The sequence below is a fragment of the Protopterus annectens genome, chromosome 12.part0 (assembly GCF_019279795.1).
Source record: "Protopterus annectens isolate FY-2018-M chromosome 12.part0, PAN1.0, whole genome shotgun sequence".
Lineage (NCBI taxonomy): Eukaryota > Metazoa > Chordata > Ceratodontiformes > Protopteridae > Protopterus > Protopterus annectens.
In genome coordinates, this window is record NC_056746.1 from 1,353,520,974 (window position 1) to 1,353,539,059 (window position 18,086).

The window sequence follows — 18,086 nt, forward strand, 5'->3', positions numbered from 1 at the left end:
GAGGCAGCTAGCAGAAATAAAAGGTTACTGGAAATACATCACAAGCTGTGTCTAATCTCAAGATGTGGGAAAATCCTACCTATACGATCCATAACTACGCAGCCTTAGAAAAAGTTTATCAAGGATTATTTAAATTCAACAATCCTAATAAGAGCAGTAAGAACTTCCTTTCACATTATGGAGAAAAGCTACTCATAAAGGCACATCAGAATGTTGGCTACAACTGTAGTTGTATTATGTCATGATCTGATCAGGAGACGGTAACATTCAAATGCTGGTCACAGCCTGCAGTATTTGGACTGATAAAGAATGGAACCAGAGTACTGATTAGAGAAGGGGGCCCATAAAGAAAGAAAAAAAGGAAAGGGGAAAAAAAAGGAAATTTGGTGGGAAAATGTTACAAACACAAGGTGGCTCTAGAGTCGCACATCTCTGCTTTCAATAAATGTGGTCCTCGGAAAGAAAATCATAAAATTTGGATGAAATTTCACCTCAGCTCATACTCAGCTAAGCCAAGTCATGGTGGCTGCAAGCACTGAACATACACATTTCTAAACAAAAACAATCTGTAGTTGGTAAAGTCCATCAAAGTGTTTGCTAGTTTTCATGAAAGTACCCTCCAAAACTCCATTAATGCAGCATAATTAACCATGCATCACTTACTCTTGAAAATTCCTGCCCACCATTCTTAATTTAAATAATTAAACCTAACAAAGGATAATCAACATAGACATTAACTACTGATGTTTTATTTTTATTATAACATAACTGGTGAGGGATTTTTTTAAAAAGTTCCTATATATCCTCCACCGTTGCCATCTTCATTTAAATACACATATGATCTGCACCCACCATTTCCTAGACTCCCAAGTACTTATCATCCAAGTTGGCAGGGATTTGCCCCATTCCAAGCAGGTCTAGGAAGTGCCTCCATAAAATATGTTTTCATTACATTTTAGAAAAAGTGGGTAAAGCAGTATGTATCAACAGCCACCCCCTAACGTTGTTTTAGCCAACCATTAGCAGTCCCACACCATCCTTTACCCATGTCCCCAGCAACAGACAAGCCAGTCAGCTGCCAAGATGGTATAAAATATTAAAACATGTCTGGCTCAATAACAAACCAAAAATAAGAAGCAAAAATCTATTCATTCTGCAAAAATCTGGACAGTTGAGAGGTATAGTTCAGCCGGGAGAATTGTGCAGCAGAAATCCTACACAACGGACTAAGCTCCCTAGGTGTGTACAATAAGTACTCCCCCCCAAAAAAAAGGAAGATCTAAGAGAAGTGATTGCTTCAGTCTGGCTTCATCACTTTCAGTAGCATTCAGACTCAATCAGTGAAAATATTCAGTAACAAAATAAGTTATTGCTTGTAGACAGTTGATTTAACTGGTTCCTAATCAAACACATCCAACCAAGAACTGGGAGGGGGAGGACTTGAGCTGATCAGATAATCAATAAACACCTTCTTGATTGTATTAAATTATATTCCTTATATAATACTGTACAGTTGTTAGAGATCATTTTAAATTTATTGTTTTGAACATTTTTCCAGTAAACAATGAAACAAAATGCATGCACTAATAATGACAAAACTGCCCAATTCAGAACATTTCCATCATAAAAGTCTACTCAAACTTCTACAATCCACCAGTATCAGTAAATATGCACAATCTCTGCAAAAGTAAAAGTCATCTAAATAATTTCACATTAAAGTGATCTGTAACTAATGAAGAGGTTGCTGCTACAAAACAACTTTATATTTCATTGTTTCATCTACAAATAAAGTGTCTGTTGCCCTTGAGGAATAAATTGCATATGTTACATTAGAAAAATTATAAGCTAGTAATATTGCAATAGGGATTGGAAGGCAAACTGATAACAGGTTAATAGTTACTAGGTATCTCCACGAAAGAGGACATTCTCAGGACAGCAGTATCCACCCCTTTTAAAAGTACAACACAGTACAGTATCAGCAATGCATCTACATACTGTGGGAGTAGAACCCACAGCCTTCTGCATCAAAAGCAAGTATTCAACCTGTTATACTATTAACAATGCAAGCAGACTCAGTATAAGCAACACTAAACTTCTTTTCCTCCTGAAGCTCTCAACTCCTTGTAAATTACACTCAACATGCAACTGTATCTCTCAGCTTTGCAGCACAAGATATCTGGAAAAAGCCAAAATTTATTGGGGGGGACAAAAGTCCAGAATCCAGGGACACATTTAAACATTGCTTGTATAATCTTGGAAAGTTGCTAGAATAAATTGTTGTGTTACCACCATATGTTTCACTGCCAAGTCATGGTCCCAGGACCCTGTGCACTACAGTCAGAGCAACATACCACTATGTCAAATCAGCTGTTTCTTGAAAGGCAGGAAGACTGAAACTTAAATGGCTATCATTTAGTGAATTCAGTTCTCACCATAGCTCTCAACCTCTTAGCACAAAAAAACTGGACAAAGCTAATAAAAAATAGCCAAAAATAGGGACAACTTTCAAATATTATAAACTTAGACAATTGCTAGAATAAAAGGTTTTGTGTTACCATTTATTTTCTGAAGAATATGAAGTCCGAAATTCAAATGCTTCTCATTATTTAGTGATTTCAATCCTTCACTGATTATAACAATCCAGAAAACCACAGATCTTATGAGAAACAGAGCAGAACAGAAATATGAGGCAAAAAATTGGACAGTTTTCATAAGTGGTGGTGGGTAGAGAATTCAGGCTCTTGCTACCTGAGTAACTCTAGCCAACAGGTATATTTAACGGGAGCATTTCACACACACACACACACACACACACACACACACACACACACACACACACACACACACACACACACACACACACACACACACACACACACACACACACACACACACACACACACACACACACACACACACACACACTGTATATTTCCTTGTAGCGTTGTTCACACACAGTACCTGAATATTCCCTTGCAGCTTCTTTCCTGGAGACATAGAACTCACCAAGCACACATGTACAGTTTGAGTTGTGGGACTTCGCTAATTATTTTACTTTTAAAATTATTTTTCTTTCATTTTATAGCTGGGGGTACTGCAGTCCTGCAGTCCGATAGCAAGAACTGCCTCTGAATGCTCATCCTAAACTCGGGACTGTGAATAGCACCCTATGAAAAAATATCAGACACATACACCACCTAGTAAAAACTACAATAAAGACTTAGTAAAGCTACATTTCCTGCAGTAGTGGTCCATGGGATATATGCAAATTAATGTTTAAGGCCATACCAGTGTTTCAGCTACATAGCTTCTGAATATCCATGACTTATAACTTTTTAAAATCTTTGCTGGCACTTTCAGATCAATACTGTCAAACCCCAGTTGTTGTAAGCATGCAAGCATAAGTGGACTGCTTGGCCATACTTTGGAAAACATGGAGCTTAAAACCAAACCTGATGTTCAGCTACATGGCTTTCCATATTACACAGTGAAGACTCAAGCTTGACTGGGTCTTTCTTGTAATTTCCGCTAAATGATTTACCTTTGTTGGGTCTAGCTTTAGCCATTAAATGAAATGTTGCTTTTCTCAAACAGTCATAGCTCCAAAAATAAAATCATCAAATATACATAGTTGACCAACATTGCAAACATCCAATGATGCTGTGCCACACTACGTAACATAAAGTAAGCAGCACCTTTTATATGTGACTAAACAAGAATATTATCCCCTTATAAACACTGCTGTAAACATAGACTCAAATACATTTTAAAGGCATATTTCCACTTATAAGGAAGTCTGTCCTTTCCCCACTGAAGTGCAATCTTGGAGGTGGTATATATAATTAGCAGGGGGTGTGGGAGGTGCAGCCCCCCACATAATGAGTGTATGGTGTTCACCTAATTCTCCTCTTGTGGGCTGTGCCCCATCCCCCCTCTAATTACATATACCAACTCCATGATTGCACTACAATGGAGAAAGAGCAGGTTTCTTTATATGTGGAAATATGCCTTGAAAATATATTTGACTCTACATTTACAGCAGTGTTTATAAGAGATGTGAAAAAGGGAGATACTGCTAGCCCAGCTATCTGGAATTTTGTAAATAATTATATGTTATTTGTGAATATCAATAGGATTTATATAAGGTGCTGGTGTTACAACTGAATTAGAACTGTATATCATGTGTATATAAAACTAGTATGTGTGTGTTAAAAAGTATTTTATAAAGTGCTTGTGCTTAAGATGTAACCACAGTGTGCTCTTCTGGAAGAGAACAGAAATACAAAATGCACTATTGTAGCTGTTTAAATGTATATATTTTAACAGTGGAAACTGGAATACAGGAGAGTAACTTCAGAAAAATAGCTGAAATTAAATGACTTTATGGATATGCAATAAAAAATGGTATCTTTCAGTTTTCAATGCAGCTAGACACAGAGTCTATGCTGAGAAGCTTTCTGTAATGTCTTCAGAGTGAACTAATTACTACCTTTGAAAGTATGTTTTATGACTTCCAGCATATGCCAAAGATCTGCGGTCTATGTATTTTAACAGGTAGCTGCTAAATACTGTCAGATTCCAGCAGAGGGGTTTCACCTGGGATATAGTCAGATGACAAGAAATTATGTGATTCTGCAAGCTATCCCAGCAGTAATATTTGAGATATTAAATTGAGAACTGTCTGAGAGAGACAGCGCATTCTATATTCTGTCTTTGGCCTGACAACAACAGGAACCATTCACTACACATCTGCCTTGCTCTGATGAAGTAAGTTCTAGGGAACAGCCATGAATATAGCAAAGTTTAGCTTAGATAGTTTCTTTATTTATTTGAGACTGTCCTGCACTGTTGTTTTAAATATTTCCTGTGATTTGAACTCTGATGCCACTGTGATTATATACTGAGTATACTGAGTATTTTCTTGTTGTTTTATTATTTATTATTTATATATATAATTGTGGCTGATCTGTGTAGGGATATTTAAGTTTTGAGTGTATGGTGTATATTTATTTGATGACATTGTGTGAACCACTCCTGATAGCCTTGTTCTTGGTCAAACTATCATTTGCATTAATATTAATATTACACAGTGAGACTGGACACCCTTTGTTAAGGGCCTTAAAGGAGCTGATAAGAAGTTGGCTGGTGGCAATGATAACTACCTTATAGTGTGTTTGTGTGTGTGTGTGTGTGTGTGTGTGTGTGTGTGTGTGTGTGTATGTGTGTGTGTGTGTGTGTGTGTGTGCGTGCGTGCGTGTGTGTGTGTGTGTGTGTGTGTGTGTGTGTGTGTGTGTGTACAACAAACCTCAAAGAGTGTGTGCGTTAGCTACTTGGTTGGGCAGGGACAAGAAGCACTGGTTGGACAGAGAGGGTGCTGGAGGTCTTGGCTTGGCCACTCAGCTGAGTTCTCAACTCTATAGCTTTTCCAGTGGGGAGACTTACTGGGGATTTGGAGAAAGAGGGAGAAACCAGCCCCGGACTGACTGTGGTCTCTGTGTGTTCTTAAGGGAAATTGCACTTGATGCCATGAGCTGCATCTAGAAATACTGTCTGTGTACCTGTTATCCTCCCAGTGTACATCCACCACTAGTGCCAGTGGTGAGGATTGAGGCTCCTTGATTACTGCTCCATTGGTGGGGCATCACATTATTGGTGGCAATGGTGGGATCACCACATCACATATTGGGATTCAGTGGTATAGATATTGAAGTAATGTAGCCTGTAAGCAGTGGTCACAAAATAAGGTGTTTGTACTCTCAAGCAGCCATGAGGTAAACATTCAGAGTTTCATATCACAATAGTTTTATTTATTTTTTTGTTAGTTTAGTTAGTCAGGAAGAGCAGGTATGGATGTCAGCAGAGGAGTATGACAAGCTGACAAGGAGACAGTTGGCTGAGATGGGCCAAGCCAAAGCATTGGTGCATGCTAACCTGACTAAAACAAAAATTATTGCAGCCTTAGTCACAGCTGCATCACAAACCAGCAACCAGGAGGACAACCAGACTGGCCTTGGGGGTGTACAGCTCTCAGAAAATGGACAGTTCAACTTTACCTCAGAGGACTTAAAAATCCATCTGAAGTTAAAGACTCTTGAACTGGAGGCCAAAAGAGTGGAACTAGAATCAGCAGGAAGACTGCAGTGTTTGGAGGCTGAAGAAAATGAGAAACAGATGGCAATAGAATTAGCAGAAACAATGAGATGTCTGGAAGCCAAAGAAAATGAGTGGCAGATGGAACATGAAAAGGTGATGCTGACTCTTCACCAGGGTCATGGAGGAAATTGGGAATGGAATATCCGAACCCCAGAATTAATAAAGGTCAGTAAATTACGTCCACAATTTACAGAGTATGATAATTTTGATAGTTTTATTCATATGTTTGAAAGGGTATGCAAACAGTATAATGTTGACCAAGGGCTCTGGGTACTGTTCCTGACCCTCTTACTCTATGGTAAAGCTGCAACTGCTGTTTCTAAATTGTCTGATGCTGATTGCTTAAATTATAATACAGTTAAAAAATGTTTATTAGATTGTTTTAAGTTAACACCTGAAGCTTATAGAAAAAAGTTTTGTGAGCATAGACGCAAGGCAGATGAAAGTGTGTGTGAATATATTGCCGAGTTAAGTGCTTATTTTCATAGGTGGGTGAGTGGGTGTCAGGTCACCACTTCTGAAGGGCTGGCAGACCTTTTGGTGAGGGAACAAGCCCTTAGCACTTTGACTGAGGACATGAGAATCTGGTTGGCAGATAGGGAATGCACTACCACAGATGAGATGGGGGAAAAGGGAGACCTATACCCAGCAAGCAGGGCATCACTGCACAGCAAAGGGATACCCAGTGCTGCACATTGATCTAAGGGAACCCATGGTGGGCAGCCTAAACTACCCCAAGAGAGTCTGCCATTAACAGGGCAAGCCACTAGTTCAGGTACACAGCCAGGATCAAGGGTTAAATGGTTTAAATGTAACCAGTGGGGCCTTGTAACATATAGATGTCCACGGAGGCAAGGTGGAGAACAAAAGCAGGGACAGCCAGTAAGTGGAAATGATAGAATGCCAGCAGTAAGTTGTCTGGAGACAACAAGGGTACCAAACTAAGACAAGAGGTCATATCCTATCTTAGTAGATGGGAAACATTTGACTGATAAAAGAGATACAGCCTCTGATCTAACCATTGTGAAGCCTGCAATGGCTAAAAAGGAGCACTACTTGCTTGGGCAGTCTACTCCAGTCAGAGCTTTAGGAGGGACTACATTCCAAATAACTTTGGCTAGGGTCCACCTTGACTGGGAGGGTGGAAAAGGAAGCAAGCACATAAGTGTGTTTGAGAATATCCCTGTAGATGTCCAGATAGGGAGTGATTTTGATAATGCATTACTTTGTGTGCATGCAGTGACATGCAGTCAGGCTTGGAGATAGGCGTGTGGGTCTGGTAGCCTGGGGTGGAACCCAGAGAGACCACACAGCTGAAGCCAGGACTGGTGAGGTGGTTAATTCAGAGAGGGAGCTATCCTGTAGCAGTTAGACTGAAGGTGAGCCACAGCTGCTGGTGGGTACTGATGTTCCCTTGGTCAGAGTGACTACAAGGGCAGAGCTGAGTAGTAGTACCAAGGCTGACTGTGAGGTACCACAGTCAGAGGATACCAGATGTCCTGTGGAAGGGGAACTGGGAAGGGTTACAAAGAGAGAGTTTAGACAGACTCAACTTTCAGTCCCTACATTACAAGGCTTGAAGAAGGTAGCTAGAGAGGCACCTGATTCTCAAGGAAAGAGGAATCTGTATACTGGAACAAAGGGTTACTGTATAGAGAGTGGAGCCCTGAGAGAGGGCTGGAAGGTGAGGTAATACAGCAGCTGGTATTGCCCAGAGTCTACCATCTGACACTTTTAGCCATAGCCCATGATATTCCCTTTGCAGGCCATGTGGGCATAAAGTGCACAAAGATATGTATTATGCAAAACTTTTATTGACCTGGGATTTCCAGGGATGTAACAGGGTACTGCAGGACCTGTGAACAGTGCTAAAATGTAGGCAAGGCAGAAGACAAGGTCAAAACTCCTTTGATGCTTTTGCCTTTGATTGAGGAGCCATTTCAGAAGGTAACTATGGATATTGTGAGGCCTCTGAGTACCCCAAGTTCCACAGGAAAGAAGTATGTCCTAGTGCTGGTAGATTATGCTACCAGATACCCTGAGGCAGTGGCTCTGTCTTCCATCAAGGCAGAAAATGTAGCAAATGCTTTGTTAGAGATTTTCAGCAAGGTAGGTTTCCCAAAAGAAATACTGACTGACAGAATTGCCAGTTTCATGTCAGACCTGCAGGCTTGTCAGTGGAAGCAGTTGGGGGTGAAGCACCTAAAGATGACCCCTTACCATCCCTAGACTTATGGTCTGGTGGAGAGGTTAAACTCTATACTAAAGCCCATGCAACGGGCATTTGCAGACCAGTTTAAAAGGGAGTGGGACAAACATTTGCCGCATCTGTTGTTTGCTTACAGAGAGGTGCCCCAGGAATCTACAGGTTTTTAACCCTTTGAGTTGCTGTATGGCCATAGTGTGAGAGGACCTCCAGATTTGACTCGTGATGAGTGAAAGGGTAAGCATGAATCCCACAAGGAGTCTGTTATGATATATGTCCTAAACCTCAGGGCAAGGGTCAAGGAACTCATGGCCTTGACCCTGAAGAACCTTGCAGAAGCCCAACAGCAGAAAAAAGTCTAGCATGACAGGAATGCTCGAGCTAGAGAGTATGCTGTGGGGTAGCAGGTTATGGTTCTCATTCCTGTCACACACAAGTGGCAGCCAGCATGGTAAGAACCCTTCAAAGTGGTAAAAAAAGGTCAGCAATGTTAACTACATGGTAGAACTCCTATGCAGGAGGTGGGGCATAAACTGTACCATGTTAACATGATGAAACCTTAACAAGATAAGGAGGCCCTGGTGCTAAGTATTTGCAGTAGGAGGCAGGAGGAGTCTTTGGGGGATCTATGGCTGCAGTAAGTCAGCCAGCAAAATCCCAAGTTACTATGGTGAAGCCTAGGGTTGCAGGCATATGGCATGACAGTGCAGCACTGCAGTGGGATTAGCAATGCCAATGCATATGGACTCTCAAGACAGGGTATGGGGTAATATATTTCCAAATAGGCTCATCCCTCTGAAGCAACATTTCTCAAGAGTCACTTGAAAAACTAGCTTGAGTCATCAAGGGGGGAAAAGTGTGACAAAAGGAGATATTGTCAGCACAGCTCTCTGGAATTTTGTAAATAATTATATGTCATTTGTGAATATCAACATGATTTATATGAGATGCTTATGTTACAAATGTATTAGAACTGCATGTCATGTGTATATCAAACTGGTATGTGTGTGTTAAAAAGTATTTTATAAAGTGCTTGTGCTTAGGATGTAATCACAATGTGCCCTGCTGGAAGAGAACAGAAATGTACATGCACTATTGTAGCTGTCTAAATGTATATATTTTAATAGTGGAAACTGGAATACAGGAGGTTAACTTCAGAAAAATAGCTGAAATTAAATTACTTTACTGCTGTGCAATAAAAGATGGTATCTTTCATTTTTTAATGCAGCAAGACATGTACAATGTAGGAATGTTCAATGTTTGGAATTCAATTAATAGCCATTCAATGAAAGTTTCATTCATCAATGGCTGACCACAGACCCAACTGTGTTGCCTTTTTATCATTTGGCTTGAATGTTATTTGGGATATTTTGCAGTCACCCTATTTATGATGTAGGATGAAAGTAAAAATATATTTCAGTGAAGGGATAAAGAGCACTGAGACATGTTTGAAAGGGGAAGTACTGAATGGCAAGACAGCAATTTTAAAAACTGAACCTTAAGTGTTATCATTTGTAAGCTATGTTGGTATTTTCCAGATGTTCTGTAGATACTAGCATTCATTTCCTACTCTGGCATAGTATATAACAAGAGTTGATACCAACCTGCTATGCACGTTGCATAATGTTCATAGATCCAGCTTAGGACCTGATGCATCAGAAACCTGATGGACTAGAGCAGATTGTTGCAGAGTTCCTCATATAATGCTGACTTTCTAGTAAATTCACACAACTAGCCTGTCCTCTGTTCTTAACCATGCAGCCAGTCTAACAGCCTGATTAATCTCTGTTGCTTGTTTTCAATTCCACTAAACTATCTTGGCTCACAGCATGCAAACCAATAGTAAAGCTTCTTGTAAAATGTGGGTAATTGATGTCAACAGATAATCTTTTCTCCACTGTAGTTGAATCTTGTTCACAGAATACTAATGGATCTGGAAAGCAGGATATACTCTTATTGTTCTTAATTGTATAAAGTTGACTTTCATGTTTTATTAAACAGTTTCTAATCCCCACATGTCCTCTAGGCATCCAGATTTTATCCTTTCCCTGGACACACACAGTGGCTGCTTTCAGGAGCATAGAAGCATGTTTTTTTAAGTGCATTGACTTAACCTGTTGAGTCCCTCTCCTAGCAAGGTGTGATGTGTAATTGGCACAGCAAGGAGATATCACTCACTCATATACTTAGGGTAGCCCTCCAACAACCCTGGGCTTCTAACTGGCAGATGTGGTCATTGGGGTGCTTTTTCTAGAAGACATACACAAGGACAAATATCCTTAGATATATTCCCATCTACCTCACAAAGAGAGGTGGGCAGGTAAAAAAAACATCATTTTTCACTTATACTCTGGTGAACATATGATATCTGGGCAGCTAGTCAAACTTGGGTCAGTGGAAGAAGAAATGAGTAGCCTCACTCCAGTGGCTGGCAACCAATTTATTTTTTATCCATTAGCCAATTATTCCCCCCTAAAATTTTGCTGGAATGTATTTCATACTTAAAGATTTGATTTAGGGACATTTTTGTACAAAGAGAATATCATAGCCTATGTCTGGATAAAATATTACTATAAGTGTTGTTTCTTGAACAGCACTATAAGTGGAGCTTCTAAGCTGTGTTAACACTTGCATAAAATACTCTAACAATGCTGACTAGTCCCACGGAATAAGATTTTGGGTAGCACCATAATTAATCTGTTAATTAATAATAACTGCTAATATGCTCTCTTGCTATTTATGTTTGACACTCAAGTCTAAACTAAACTATTGGAAAACATATGCTGTTACCTTTGTAAACACTGCTTCTTCCCATTATGGTGTGCTACTGTAATGTGTTATTGTTCTAGTTTTAGTTACATATTTATAAAAAGGTTTCCAGCTAATGATTACTTTACATAGCAAGTTTTGCTCTGTTATACCCTTTTATCTTTTGATCAGTTTTAAGCTGTTTCTGGTCTTATTTGTGTTTTTATGGTTTTTCTTTTCATATACTCCATCTAAGCTTTTTGACATTTAAAAAAGTTGTATTTATTTTATAGTGCTATTCTACCATAATGATTTATTCTTTGTAAAAAAACCAAACCAGGATCGACCACACACAAAGGCTTTATTGGTAAAACTTCAGAACAGCGAACTAGCTTGCAAAGTCCTAGTCCCAAGCGCTTAGTTTAGGAGGGTATTTTATTACAAACAGCTGACAAGATGAGAATTCTGGATGTAATATTTTTCAAACTTTTAGTATTGTTAAATCATACAAATTTATATGTTTAATTGATTGATTATATATTTATTTGTTTGTATTTGTCAATATTGTGTGTTTTTTAAAACAAAATGTACTCATATAATCAACATTTATTTTCGTCTCAGACTAATACTAATTAGTTTTACTGTTTGATTGGTTAGAGTAGCAGGGGGTGTGTGTATGTTTTATGGTATAAGAGTTTGAATGGTTTTTGTAATTTTACTCTGATGATGCCCTACGAATTGGATGGGTGAAAGCGCTTAGGACTAGGGCTTTGCAAGCTGGTTCGCTGTTCTGAAGTTTTACCAATAAAGCCTTTGTGTGTGGACGATCCTGGTTTGTTTTTTTTACATGATTTATTCTTTGTTGTGCCTCACATTTGCTACTGCAGCTATTTAATATTTTGCCTGATATGATAAAACAAAACAAGAAATCCACAAAACCTAATGTTTAAAAATAATAAACCAAACACACAATTCAAAACTGAGTGGAGGAAAAATAAAGAAAAAGCGCCTTTATTATTGACAGTATAATTTACTGATACAAACATTGACACATGCTAGTAATTTTGTCTCACAGTAAATATTTCATCAGACTCAGTCTGCATCCTTCAGTCAGAATTGTTTCTAGTATGTTCCAGAACTCTTGTATTAATAATGTCTGAAATGATTATGCAGATCGATTAGTTGGATAATTCATGTTCAGGTACAGTTATTTTATTTATTTGCCTTTTGTTAGCCTGGTTAGTCTGGCTAGGCCAAAGGCCCGTTTTCAGTAGAGATCCGAGGAGAAAAGCTCCATTACGAAAACAATTTGTTACAATCCGGTGCAAAAGGAGATCATTGCAACGAAGTACAAAGTGGAGAAAAGCTCCATTACGAAAACAATTTGTTACAATCCGGTGCAAGAGCAGATCACTGCAACGAAGTACAAAGTGGAGAAAAGCTCCATTACGAAAACAATTTGTTACAATCCGGTGCAAGAGCAGATCATTGCAACGAAGTACAAAGTGGAGAAAAGCTCCATTACGAAAACAATTTGTTATAATCTGGTGCAAGAGCAGATCATTGCAACGAAGTACAAAGTTACAAAATTACTCGACAGAAGTTACGAAATGCAGAATATTATACAAGGAATAAAACATAGGGCTTTCATTGTTACATAGTAGGAGAACAAGCAATTTTGGAAACAGGATATACATAGTACAGATAATACATAGCTAGCTCGAGAGATAAAAGAGAGAAGAAAAACAATGCCAGAGATGGCATGTTTAGTATCCACGTAGGGTCATTGCAGGAGCAAAGCCAGGAGTTTTCCAGATATTCCTTAACTGCAGGTTTAAAAAACCTGCTGAAGTTAGTGAAGAAGATCTGAAGAAGATGGAGGAGGACATTTGTGGCACACATATCAGTCACACACAGTAATTCAAAATTAATGAATGGCAATTAAAAGGATGTAATGCATTCAATTTCTTTGACGTCAAAACACATAAATTCATAGGTAAGCACAACTAGGCAGACCATTTTAAGCCTAGCCAAGTTCCTGTTTTGTGCCCAAAATAACCTATCCCATTTTGTGTTAGGTTGGCCTTACCCATCCCATCCTGGATCCTGGATTTGCTCCCATGCATACAGCACATCAGGGCAATTAATGCCATACAGCTTTTATTGTTTCCGTGGCAGGTAGGGGTTTTAAGGGATTGGGTTGCTATGCAAGCCCCAAACCTCCTCAGATGGTGCACCACATACTTGCATGCACACAGTCAAACATATGGCCAGTTCAGAATGTCCAATCCACCTACTGCATGTCTTTGGAATGTGGGAGGAAACCGGAGCACCCAGAGGAAATCCCACAAATGCTGGGAGGACATGCAGACTCTACACAGAAGGAACCCCAGCCAAGAAACGCTGCACCACTGTGCCATCTACCCATCCCATGGTCCATAATTATATATTAACCCTAGTGAGAATACTGGGATCATACCATAGACAATTTTAGGGGACCCACGCATTAGATAAAGCACTTAGGGACTGCTTCTGTCCATTAGCAGTACAGAGTGCAATCCTGGGGTAAATTATCTGTCTCCTAATCATAGAGTTAAGTTGTTCTTGAAAATGAACATATATAATAATTATTTCAAAAGCATGGCTCTCAACTGCCCTTGATTTTGCAGAATGACCTTATATTCTATTACACTTTTGCTCTGTCCTTCATACAAATTTTGATTGTCTTGTAAATCTGTGATGAGTACACAAAGTCAGTGATGACAGACAACAGAGCTTTGTACCTCTCATTCTTGAAAAAAACAAGTTAATTCTAAATGTATTGTTCTGCTAAGTTTCTAAGTGAACTAGAGTAATTTTTTTTAAAAATGTTCCATGTTTTGGCCCGTTTCCCTTCAAAAGTTTTGGCTTTATTTGATTCTTAAGCAAAGAATTTAAGAGCTAAACTGAAAGGTAGTGCCTTGTATAGCAGCACATTTATTGATCTGCCTGTTAAAAGTATTATTTACAAATGACTCATCTAAATAAGCAGTTGTCAAGTACAACACAGCTTGCCAAGGTTCTAAGTATAGGAATTCATTATTTGCATTATGAGAAATGTTTATCTGATTTTAGTTTCACAGAACTGTTTGCTGTAGAAATATCAGTCAGCAATTTTGCCTCTGAATGTTGCATTATCCCTGCCTCTTTCTGTGCTGTACCTTTTTGCCCCCCACCAAAAGGTTTGTGCTTTAGCACTGTGGATGGGGCTGGGTAGTTAGTAAACTTCCTGCTGTGGTCATTAGGTCCCAGTGGCACATTCTAGTATGAGGTCTTGCCTGGAAACTTTAATAAGGCCGCAAACATAATCATGCATGTGTGTAATAAACTCGCTGTTAAAGTGTCTAGAAAACAGCAAGTAAACCGGCAGAAGTTCAGTCACTTGGCCACTGTTCAATGATATGTCACTGTAAAGAAACCCTTCATAAGATTTTGAAAAATTATAATGTCTCTGCTTTGAAAAAAAGCATGTGAGTAAGGCAGGCTATTAAAGAGTGTACATGCCATGCTCTGCTAAATGATGACAGACTCCCAAATGTAGGATTTGCAGTCATAAGTATACGTGTTTGTGATGGATAAGCGGTTACCGCCAGAGACTGTCATTTTTTTCTTCAGATTGCTGAGTGCCATAGCACATTACATCTGCACTGCTACTGCTTTCCACATAATCAGACTTAACTGTAATTAAGTAATGTTAGCTTTGAGATTTCTGTGTGTCGCTTGTCATTTTAATCTAAAACAGTAGCTGTAAGACTGCATAAATCACAGCTTTGTAGCTTAAAATCTAAGTGCATGCATTAGTGTATTGTAAACATTGCAGTTTCCCTACTTTGAGCCTGTAGTCATAGTCCTGAGTGATTTTTTCACACTGTTACGGACATATGAATGTACTGTTTCTACCCAACAGAAAGCAAAATGAGCCGAGGAGGCACCAAATGGAGCATGTGTATCATGATGGTGTATTAAAATGAATTAGAATATAAAATGTAGACAAAAATAGGAGTGAAGTTATACTAAACGAGAACTTACTTCATTTCAAAAAAGTTTTTAGTCAGCTTGCTATGTTTGATGAGATTATGTAAGAGGTTGTAAAACTTTACTGCAAATAAATTTGCTGGGGTTTAGTATGCTGCTGCTGTGAGTATATTGAATATCAGACAAAAGCGGTATGTGACAGACATGGCTGACTTATACACTGCTGTACGTGGGATGGTTTATTCATTTATATAATTGCACAGCTCTGACAATGTTAGAAACAAGAATCCTTTACAATCAAATCTAAAATAAAGACATTACAAAGATTCAAATGTTCAATAAATTAAATGTTGCATACTATCAAAATCTTGTAATAAACTTAATATAAAGGAATTAAACATATGATAGTTGCAAAGTTTTTTTTTTCTTTTTTTGCCTTTCAGCAGTTAGCTATACCCATATTAAGTGTACACTTAAGTGTATATGATTTGTATTCAAGAACATCCCTACCATATTTTTTGTGCTTTCTAATCACTCAGAAAGATTACACTAACTGTAAATACAGTCTACACTTTGTGGTAACCTTTATGAATGTCCATTGATATTTAAGGCTGCAAGAAAATCAGTAAAAAACTAAAAATAGGAGGAAGAAGATGTGAGCTATGCTTGTGTTGTCTATTCACTCACAATGGTGTATACTTAGTGTAGACATTAATGAATCCCAGATTGTTCCTTATTAAACAAGTCCATTATTCACATTTTCCTAAAGTGGTACAACTAAGGATTGTATGTATTTAGTTAATGAGTATATGGACTGCCACCTCATCATACTGAAACTGAAGGCATATTTAAACGTCTGTTATACTTTAACTACGGAAATGCTGATTTTGTTATTTAAAATAATTTCAAATGTAAATAAAAATGTTTTAGTTCACTTCTGTTGTACTTTCAGTTACTAGTACCTAAAATATAGAAATTAGATGAACTGTGTAACCTATTAACATATTTTATTTCCTGTCATTTTAATGTATTTGCAACTGAAAACTGCTTGGAAAAGATGCTTTTTCTTGTATTGCTTGATGTTTTGATATTCATGAGAACACAGCAATCCAAATTTTGTGAGCGTAGCAGTGAAGGGAGGTACTCAGCCCTCTGTAAACACAGCAGTTGGCCCCCTGTGAATACAGCAGTCTTTGAATATGGTATTCTGTGAACATTTGAAGAAAAATGTTCTTGGTATGCTTTAGTGCTAACTGTTATAAACTATTCTGTCATATATCCCCAAATAAACCCATGTGGTCACATTTCTTCAGTTTAGTTGTTCTTATGATGAACATGTCCTCTGTCTTGCAGAATATACACAGAAAGCAGTACCTCAGGAATGTTCACTCTCACATATCAGACAGAAATTCAGGACAAACGTCAGGGATGTGTGGAGGTGCCTTCACATTCAACATGCAGGCTTTCCTTCCCTAGTGAAAGACTCATTTAATACTACCCCTTCCGCTCTTGCATTTGCACAAGACATCAGTGATACACAAATAATGCAGAGCTTACTCATATGACCAGTCTAAATACACTTTGCAAGTTATGTGTGACTGCATCCCTTTGAAAATTGGAAGTATATTTGTAATGATACACTAGTCGATGCATAGTGCCTGGTGATTCCTGAGAGATTCATCTACAGCTGTTCTATCGGAATTGATTAGACAGGACTCCCAGACTTATGGAACATCAACTGAAATTAATATAGAGGCTCTTGGTATCTGGTACAAAGCAGAAGAACTGGCTATTTTATTTATTTGTTTTTAAATGGATCCTTTTCCGCTATGTCCTGGATGTGTACTGTACAAAATTACATAGAAGTTACATAGCTCATTTCATACCACAGAATTATGTTCAAGTCATGTTTTCATTTAATGGCAATGAGTTTACAATATTGCATAAAAGTGAAACTGACCAAGTCTTAACAAAGCATAAATAAAATTATTTTCAAGTTAGCTAGGCAGTTTTGATGCTAGTAATTTATGAGGACTAATTATGCATCGTCAACAGATGTAACTCATAGATTGTGGGGTGTCTGCTAATTAACACAATATGGCAATCAACTTGGAAACTGAGGGGAGTTGTATTTTGAAAGAATGTTGCTTGCACTCCCTGTAAATGCAGCTGAAACTCTTCTGCAGTAGAGTTACAAAAATGTTCATAGCCATATGAGGGAAAGACACATCACATGTTGGAAAGCTGGAGTCACATGATGGAAAGCCACAGTCACTCTAAGAGTAAGACATTAGCTCAGATTCACTTGCAGATACTCCAGGTGATAAGCACAGACAATAAGTGTGGAGATGCACTTTTCCTAGGATAAGCACCACTGCTAGTGATAGTATAACCCTCCATCCCCTTAATTGTATCAGGATTATATAATGTCAGCTCAGACCAGGCTTGTCCAAAGTGTACCTTAAATGATAATGAAGATTAAATGTGATATAGTACAGTTTTTAGTATCTTGTATTGTTAAGGCTCATATAGTGCCCTTCCCTGGTTAATTAGGTATTGTTGCACCTTCCCGTGTTTTATAGTGCAATATTTCACATATTGTAGCCTTAGAAATTGTTAGATAATGGTAAATAAGTAAATATATGTATCTCAGTGTAAAGCTGTATGATTGTATGTGTGTGTGTGCATGTGTGTGTATGTATGTTTATATATATATATATATATATATATATATAGAGAGAGAGAGAGAGCTAGATATAGATATGTGTTTGTGCATGTGCATGTGTGCTTGCATGCATGTACATGTGTGTACGTGTGTTGTGTGTGTGTCTGGGTGTACGTATGTCTGCCATTGTGTTTGTAATTGTGACTGCTGGCTATTGGGGGTATGTGTTTGTGTGTGCATGTCTGTGTTTGTGTGTGTAATTGTGACTGCTATCTGGTGTGTATGTGTGTGTGTGTGTGT